The sequence below is a fragment of the Gracilinanus agilis genome, chromosome 3 (genome assembly GCF_016433145.1).
Source record: "Gracilinanus agilis isolate LMUSP501 chromosome 3, AgileGrace, whole genome shotgun sequence".
Classification (NCBI taxonomy): domain Eukaryota; kingdom Metazoa; phylum Chordata; class Mammalia; order Didelphimorphia; family Didelphidae; genus Gracilinanus; species Gracilinanus agilis.
In genome coordinates, this window is record NC_058132.1 from 109,672,747 (window position 1) to 109,682,585 (window position 9,839).

Consider the following 9,839-nt stretch of genomic DNA (forward strand, 5'->3'; position numbering starts at 1 on the left):
GGAGGAAGGAAGGAAGGAAGGAAGGAAGGAAGGAAGGAAGGAAGGAAGGAAGGAAGGAAGGAAGGAAGGAAGGAAGGAAGGAAACTTTAACATCTTATCTGATGAAAAAAACCCACACCATAGCACACAGGGATGCAACAGATGGGACCACGGAATCCACTGGGGGAGGTTTGGCAGGAAACTTGAGCTGGCATTAGCAAAATATCTAAGTTAGGTACATTTAAAATTAAGCTTATGCCTTCTACACATAGATAGGCGGTGGGAGATATTAAAATAGACCAATAAGGAAACTTGCTAGGACTTAGATGAAAGGATACATACACCATAGTCTATAAAAGGTCACAGTGTCTTCACTGATGGAGATATAGTCAAGTCAGGTCATCAGGTATTTATTAAAGGCGTACAGTTTGCCCAGTACTCTGCTAAGTAAGAGAAATAAAGAAAAGCCAAACAGTCCCTATCCTCAAGATGCTCATAGTCTAATACAGAGTCCACAAAGAGGGAGGTGAAAAGTCCTACTGTCTTCTGCACAGTGAATAAAATGCTGTGCTGGGAGGCAGGAAAACTCATTTTCATGAGTTCAAATCTGATCTCAGACAGCTGTGTGACCCTGGACATGGCATTTAACCCTGATTGACTCAATTTCTTTTCCGTAAAATGAGTTGGAGAAGGAACTGATGAACCCTTCTAATATCCTTGCCAAGAAAATTCCAAAAGTGGGGTCACAAAGAGTCAAACACAACTGAATAAAAAGGATTAAACAACTTCTGTCCAGGTCAGATCTTGAGTAATAGACAGTGAATATTAATAGTTTACAAACTATTTTTTGTAATATTTTGCAAAATATTTTCCTTAGTTTTGAATGATGTACATGAATTCCTAGAAGGAAGGGTTCAAATAGTGTAAACATAGTTATGTTCATGTTACAATGTAACTAAGGGAAGGGAGAGGGAACCAGATTTGGCAGCAAATTGACAATTTCAAATCTTGCTTTTGACATTTTCAATGATAGGACCCCTATACTTGCCCCTTACCCTCTCCCAGCCTCAGTTTCCCTACCTGTGAAGTGTGCATAGGATTGTGAGGCTCAAGTGAATTAATTCATGATTATAAAAGCACTTTTCAAAACTCATTTGAGATTTTCTCCAATTTCTCCTGTACCTACCTACTAGAGTTAATGAGAATTAAATGAAATCATTTTTGTAAAGCACTCTGTAAAAATTAAATAGCCATTAAAATTTTTAAAGCTTTCAAGTTTTTCATACAATTTTTAATAATCTTTTTCTGTCATTTTGCAGTCCATGATCTCTCCCTATCCCCTCCCAAGGATTCTGGTAATATGAGAGAGGTTGCACATATGTTATGTGACGTATATTTCAATGTTCATCAAATTGTGAAAAAAAGAAACATATTGCTTACACTAGAGAAAAGTTCATGGAATAAAGATAGCGAAGAATGAAAGGTTTCAATCCACATTGATACTCCATCAGTTCTTTTTATGGCAGCGGATATCTACTTAAATGAATAATAATAACAACAACAACAACAATAAAATTATTCAGCTTTGTATCAGAGGAAAAATGAGGAGGAAAAGGAAGAACTATCAGGAAAGTCTCTATTTCCCTGACCAAACAATTTACTCTATATTTCAAGCACAAAATACAACCCCATCACATTACAGGAAGAGCTACCAGCATATAAATATTGCTCCCTGCTTTCTCAAGAACACAAGGTGAAACCATCACCTGTTCTAAGAGTTAATTAATGTTAGCTGTAGTCCTAGCTCAGGAGCCAGCTGTTTTCCTCAGGCAGTTTCATGTAACAGAATATAAATTGTATGATTTTTTTGCAAATATTCAAGTTTCAAGGTTCAAAACATCAACCCTTAAAAGCTTACATCATTTCTACTGAAAATTCTGATTATTTTAACTATAAAATATCAAGTAAACTACTGGGCAAAATAAATATCACCTGGAGCCATTTTAAATCGTTTTTATTGCTGTAGCTCCAAAGGGAAAAAAGCCTCAAATATAGATTTTTTTCTTTGGAGATGAATCTAATAGACTAAAATTCCAAATACCTAATCTAAAAATCAAAAATCAAATGGGCTAAAATATCAAATAAAAAAAAAGGATCTGCAAAATTGCTTACATATCCCTATGTACAGAATATGCTAAAACAAACTGAACAACTTGTTCATATGATTTATAAAACATGCTCTGGATATTGATTTCTTGAATTTTGCTACAAACATCAGGCCCCAAGTTTTACCTTTGTCTAGAAGTACCAACAAGCCATTGCCCATCCACTGTGGGCAACAACAAAATCATGAGACCCTGCACTATCCATTTCCTTCATGTACACTAAAGGAGTTCACTATAAAAAATTAGGATCTGGTTGGTTACAGCATTGTTTTTAGCCTCAAAAAGGGTGCATGTATAATAAAAAGGTGATCTTTCAGGATGCAATGCTTTGATTGCAGACCATGTTTGCCAAGCCCAGGGAGCCTGCATCCCCAAGGACACCACTGGAATTTGTATGTGCAGGCAGAAGGTCTCAGCTCCAGAGACCCTAGCTGGCCCATGGCTATGGACCAGAGGAATAGACATCTCCCAATCAGCTGCCACTTGGCCCCAAGAGCAGAAATTTAGTCATCTCTTTATTTTTTTTTTTACTTTTTTTTAAACCCTTAACTTCTGTATATTGGCTCTTTGGTGGAAGAGTGGTAAGGGTGGGCAATGGGGGTCAAGTGACTTGCCCAGGGTTACACAGCTGGGAAGTGTCTGAGGCCAGATTTGAACCTAGGACCTCCCATCTCTAGGCCTTACTTTCAATCCACTGAGCTACCCAGCTGCCCCATCTCTTTATTTTTTAATTTCCTCACACCAAGAAGACAACTGATAAAAAATACTACTTCTTTAGAGGTATAAATTTAAACACCCAATGTCCAGACTTCTTTGAGGTACATCGATTCCTTCCTGACAAAATACTTCTGCTCTCCAATCCTGTTCTTAAGAAAGAAAGTGATCATTTGGAATTAATCTAAGACTGAGAAGTGCATAGAATATATTCCCCAGATCCATTCCTAGCTACTGTAAAGTCTCCCTTCAGTTGAAGCACCGATTGAGTACATAATAAAGCATTAACTTTATGATCATGAATGAGGAAATGCCTGCATGGACAAAATGGATTACCAAGTCTGCAAAAAAGTCCATGAGGTTCAGGTTCAATTAGTGAACAACAAAATGTCACTTGAAACAAACATTGTCCCCAGAGATTCATTAAGGATTTTCACCACCATTTCTTTCAGTTCTATAAACACAGCATTTCTCATCAAATGACCTTTTCTCATCTTCCCAGCTTTGGCCAGCTGGCCAGAGAGCATCCCCAGGGTCTTGCTTGTTTCACCTAGACCCTGCCATGTCATATGCTCCAATGGGGTCGATGCTGTTCTAGATGTTGATAGCAAGCATATCCATCTAACCTTGTCCAACTTTTCTCACGGGAGCAAGTTTTGCTGAACAAAAGGTTTATGGCAGGACCTCCTGACCTTGGGTGGTGTGTGACACATCAGAAAGGAGAATTGGTGTCTCTCTCCTCAAATTTAGCCAGCCACACATCCAATCATTTGTCCATTTGTACCCTCCACAGCAATAGTGTATGTTTACTGAGCCTTGAACATGCTTCCTTTATTTCCAAATTTCTCCCTGGCATCTTGGCCATGTCTTGACTATCACAAACACGCGCACACACACACACACACACACACACACACATTTATACACTCACACATAGTCAATTCCCAATTTACAATTAGATATTAGATATGTACTAAAACTTCAATTTTGAGTGAACTCAGGGAGCATTTTCCAACAAACCATTTCCCACAGAAATCAGAGTAGAAATGATGGCTTTGTTCCAAGGTCACAGTCCAGTAGGTTCTTTAACACATTACGAAAGAAATACTATCTATTTTGCTATCTTATACAGTGTGTGTGTGTGTGTGTGTGTGTATAGAGAGAGAAAAAAAAGAGATTTTTCTATACATATAATATATAATCATATATCATATATACTCTCTATGTATGTTTTTCTACTACATGGAAAGAATATATAAAGATTTATTTTATTACATATAAACATATTTCATGTATACATGCATATGAATATAAACATACAAACACACATAAAGCTTGTGTGCATTTACATGTGATAAAATAAACATATATAATAAAATAAATATGTATATACATATGTTTTAATAAAGTTTATACATGTTTATATGTAATAAAATAAATCTGTATATATTCTCTCCATATAGTAGTATGTATGCATGCATGTACGTATATATGTATATAGTGGTGTCCAGTGTCCAGGAGTACAAGGAATTTATGCTTTGCTCTAAAAAGTCCTTAGTGGGGTCCTGTCAAAAAGGTTACTGAAGGCCCAGTTGGAGGTTGGCTTCCCATCTGCTATGGAACATTACCCTTCAGCTGTCTCCACAGTCAAACCTCATATTGTCAAAGCTATCTGCACTGATGGAAAACTCTTCAACCATTCAAAGATCAACTGGCTGAATGCTTCACCTCTGATCTTTCTGCTGACTCCTGCACTTGTATTGTAGACTTTTCTATTGCCTTTGGATTTCTCTCACTCCTGAAATATCAAGTAGATACCATGTTCTTCAATGAGGCTGTTAAACAGAATGTTACTGCCTTTGAGCAACAAGTAGCCACCCAGTTTGGTCCAGTGGTAGCCATCATTGTGAACTGATGTTTCAGGAGGCACACCATATTTGAGACCAGCCTTGTGATTTATTCATTTGTCTTGACTCATCCTCCATCTTCTGAAGCAAGTCTTGTTCATGTCTAACTTCTGCTCCTCTGCCCAGATCGTTCTGGCTCTCCTAAGTGAGGAGCAACTCATCCCAGATTCCTGAGTTCATCAATACTATGAGTCTCTTAAAGAAACCCAAGAGCAAAATGACCCCTGAGGAGCTGCAGAAGAGGGAGGAGAAGGAATTCAACACTGGACCCCTGTTGGTGCTCATTGAGTCATTGAAGAACAACACCCAGGTTCTTATCAACTGCCACAACCACAAGAAATTGCTGGGCCAAGTAAAAACCTTTGCTAGGCACAGCAACATGGTCTTAAAGAACATGAAGGAGATGTGGACAGAGGTCCCCATGAGTGGCAAAGAAAAGTAGTCTAAGCCAGTGAACAAAGATCACTACAGTTTCAAGATGTTTCTGCTTGGGGATTTGGTCATTGTGATCCTCAGGATCCCACTCACTGCTGGCTAGTAATGAAGTCAGAGCCTTCCCTTTCCACCAACACTTGGCTTGGCCCAAGAGTCCCCTTGTTTTACCTTTTGTGAATAATTCCTTGCTTTTTCTTATTCAACTATTTGAAGGGCTATCATGTGGGAGAGGGAATTGACTTGGTCTTGGAGGACAAAACTAGGTATCATTTGAGCCTGGCATAAAGAAAAATAACTTCCCAAGACATATATACTGATGCAAAGTGAAGCAAGCAAAAAGAGCTGGCAAAAGAATATACATGTAGCTCAACTGTGTAACTGGGAAGAAAAGCAATAAAAATACAAATGAAGATGAAATTTTAATGGCCAACCTTGGCCCCGAGGAAGAGCTTTGACAATGCATCTCCCTGTTTTATAGAGCTGTGGGATCAAGGGTGTGGAACATTATAATATAAAAGTTGGATGATGTGGTGACTTGTTTCATTGAAATGTGTTTTTTTTTTGGCTTGGTTTGTTTGTATTTTCTCTTCTCTTTTTCAGTCTTCCTATACAGGGATGGCTCTCTAAACTGGAGAAAGGGAGGGAGATATTCTGGGAAATGTAGGTACAATAGCAAAAGATAATTTTTTAAAGAAAAAGAAAAAAATTCCTATCAATTAGATTAGCTAATTAGTGAGATGGTTGCTTCAGGATGTTGTGGGTTTCTTCTCAGAGATCACAAAGGACTTCGTGGCCACTGGTCAGTTATTTGTTAAAGAGAGTTTGGTGATGGCTTAAACTAGATTATTTTCTAACTCTGAGATGTTGGAATTCTATAATACTCTTAAGTAAAACTCTGCCAGAATAGGGATAGTATTTACTCACCAGAGAGGCTAACAGCCTTGCGGATTAAGGACAAGGAACCCAGCACATAGCCCTACTCTGGAAGCCAAAAGAATTTTAAAAATAAATAAATAAAAACCTCTGGAAGAATCAAAGCCAGAAATCCATAAAGAGCCAAGGAGGACAGGTCAGAAACTGGGAGTTCTGTTCATTTGCCCAGAGTGTGGCCAGACAAACACCAGAAAGACTACAGGTGACAGAAGATTTTCCTCACTCAAAAAATCAGCCTGAGGCAGTCAGCTTTTCCCAGTGTGGGCCAGTTTCCATGAAGCTCCATCTTCAATCAGCTGATGGCAATGTGCCTGCTATGCTCTAACCACCTCCTCTGTCAGCCCACACCTTCTTCCTAGTATTCAAAAATTGGTAAAAGGTAGAGGCAAAGTCTTAGCTGTTATAATAAATCCATTTTGGCAGTCTATTGGAACCTCACAATATCACAACACAATGATTTGGACATGAGATGCTTGCTAGTTGGGAAATAGCCCATGGCACATTTGAACAAGCTAAATGTGGTTTGAACATTAGTACATCTCTCCATAGAATTTTGGGAGACTTCTTGGGAAGGGATAGGGAACCAGATTTGGCAGCAAGCTGACTTAGATTCAAATCTTGCTTTTGACATTTTCAATGACAGGACCCTATGCTGGCCACTTACCCTCTCCCAGCCTCAGTTTCCCTACCTGTGAAGTGTGCATAGGATTGTGAGGCTCAAATGAATTAGTGCATTATTATAAAAGCACTTTTCAAAACTCACTTGAGATTTTCTCCAATTTCTCCTGTATAAAACTTTTTTTTTATATTGTTGGCACATTATCTGCCCCCATTAGATTGTGAAGTCGTTGAGAAGAGGGACTTACTTTTGCCTTATTTTTTGCATCCCCAGTGCATAGCCCAGTGCCTGACATACAATAATTGTTTTAAAAATATTTGTTTTGGGGCAGCTGAGTGGCTCAGTGGATTGAGAGTCAGGCCAAGAGATGAGAGGTCCTAGGTTTGAATCTGACCTTAGAAACTTCCTAGCTGTGTGACCCTGGCCAAGTCACTTAACCCCTTTGCCTGGCCCTTACCACTCCTGCTTTAGAACTAATACACAATAGTGATTCTAAGACAGAATGTAAGTTATTAAAAATGTTTGTTGATTTGACTTGTTGACTAGATGACTGTCAAATATATTGTTGTAGTTGTCATTATTGTGTTGTCAGAGAAAATAACACGTGTCCGGCTTCTTTATTTTAGAAGTGAAAGAAATAAGGTTTATGACAGTTTTCGATTGGCTTCCTAATTCATAGGAGAATTAGGATTAGAATCCAGATGTGGAATTCTTCATCCAGTTCATTTACATTGCACCAAGCTTCCTCCTTCCACCTTCCCTGAATATCCTGCCTTTGGCTCAGGTTTCCCAGCACGATGGCATAAACTGCTTTATTTTTCAACCCTCACAAACAAAGAAAAAACCTTTAGAGTAGTCAGTCTTCAGTTCTTCTCTATCCTTTTCTTTCCAAATCTTGTTTTTCTAATCAAATCTATTTAATTTGCTTTGAATCCTACTGAGAGTAATACTATGAGCAGATAGATGAGTCCTCTCTCTGAACAGATACACACAGTCTTCTGAAACGTCTGCTGTTTCTGGCCCATCTCTGAATCCCTAAAGAGACGGCATCTGTCTCACTTCTGGTCATTTTACCTCCTTCAAGGAGGCGTCCTACCTCCTCCTCACTAGGGTTCCTTCATGAGAACCACCCCCTGGCTGATCCTCAATGCTCATTCCTCTACTTCCTAAGTTTCTCACTAGTCTGTCTGACCCACACAGACTACTCCCATTCCAATTCTGCCCCTTCCCTCTGCAAACCAATTCCCACCCCTTTAAAGTAAAACAATTCTGTCACCCCACTGTTGAAAACAGAGCAAATAAACTCATCTGCTTAGAAATCCTTTAGATTACCGCCTACCTGCCTTGCTTCTTCACATATCTGCATCATGCCTAGGGGAAATTTTAGAACCATAAAATGAAGTCATTAGGGATCATGTATTTTCTTTTATTTTTTTAAACCCTTACCTTCTACCTTAGAATCAATACTATGTATTGGTTTCAAGTCAAAATAGTGGTAAGGGCTAGGCAATGGGGGTTAAGTGACTTGCCCAGGGTCACACAGCTGGGAAGTGTCTGAGGCTAGATTTGAACCCAGGACTTCCCATCTCTAGGCCTGGCTCTCAATCCACTGAGCCAAACAGCTACTGCTAGGATCATCTATTTTCAATCCTTCATTTAACAGATAAGGAAACTGAGGCTTTCACCTGCTTAGAGGTTCCTCAGTTTGCAAATGGAAGAGCCAAGAAGAGAATTCAGGTTTTTGGAATGCAAGACAGTTTGTTCCTCTTTATACCCAGCTTAACTTTTTCCTAGGCTCCACAGGCTACCTTCCATTTGCATTATTCAAAAAGATCATAGAACATCACTTTTCAGAAAAGGAGGGGAGACTTTTCCCTAAATCTGTTTTGTCTAAACATTCAATTCCCAGGCCAATTGACTTGTACTGAATGTCAATGTGGAATTTATTCTGGGTATTTGCTTAATGTTTAGACAGTTATCTTCATATCAGTATGCCCTTTACTGCATATGTCTGTTAGTAGCAGATTGCTCTGGCCCAGACCTCAAGGCTGCATTTGGGTGAAGACATTTCTATTTAATTTACTTTGTATCCCACTGAGAGTAATACCATGAGCAGATAGATGAGTCCATAATAAATATGTTTCACGTTTTCTCTTTAAAAATAAAACCAAATGTGAACATTTTAGAGAATATCCATATTGGAAATAGCATAGGACTAGGAATCAAATGAGGTTCTTGTCCCTGCTCTGTTGCTTTCTGTATGACCTTGGGGAAAAAATTCACTTCTCCTCTTCAGGCTTTCTTTTCTTCATTTTACAAATTTAGTGAATTAGAACAAATTAATTCTCAATATTTACCTTCTGAATTAGAAAAGCTACTAAGAATTGGTTCCAAGACAGAAGAGCTCTAAGGGCTAGGCACCTGGGATAAAGTGACTTGTCCAAGGTCACACAAAAAGGAAGTATCTGAGGCTATATTTGAACCCAAGACCTCCCATTTCCAAGTCTGGTTCTTTATCCACTGAGCTACCTAGCTACCTCCCTAAAGGTCTCTTTAAGGTACAGTAAGAGACAATGTGACAATACCTTGGAAAGAGGAATGGGAAAAACGTCAGAGTCCCTAAGTCTGAGTCTTAGTTCAGAGAGAAGAGTAGCGATTAAAACCGAAAATCTTGGCCATCAGGTTTAGGTCTCCCACTTATAATCTCGATGACCTGAAACAAGTCACTTATTCTATCTGAGGCTTGGCTCTGCTCTTTGGAAAAGGAGATTATTGGACTAAATGAGTAGATAATATCACTATTCCTATGTTACAGATAAGGAAACAGACTGAAGGATGAAATATCTTACCCAGGGTCTCACAGTTGCCAAATGACAGAGAGATCTACGTAGCCTCTTCCAGGTCTATGATCTTAGGTGACCATACAAGACAAGTTACTTTACCTAATTGCTTCTCTAGTTTCCTCATCAATGAGTGGTATTGTACACTAGCCATACAAAGGTGGAAGGAAGGAAGGAAGGAAGGAAGGAAGGAAGGAAGGAAGGAAGGAAGGAAGGAAGGAAGGAAGGAAGGAAGGAAGGAAGGAAG

The 9,839-nt window shown here is 38.9% G+C and overlaps 1 protein-coding gene and 1 pseudogene across 1 annotated transcript in view; one reads left to right on the forward strand and one right to left on the reverse strand.

Moving 5' to 3' along the window:
* Window positions 1-9,839, reverse strand: part of DLG2 (discs large MAGUK scaffold protein 2) — a 1,542,336-nt gene that overhangs the window by 1,474,729 nt on the left and 57,768 nt on the right. The window lies entirely within an intron of this gene.
* On the forward strand, window positions 4,953-5,303 carry LOC123240532 (annotated as a pseudogene).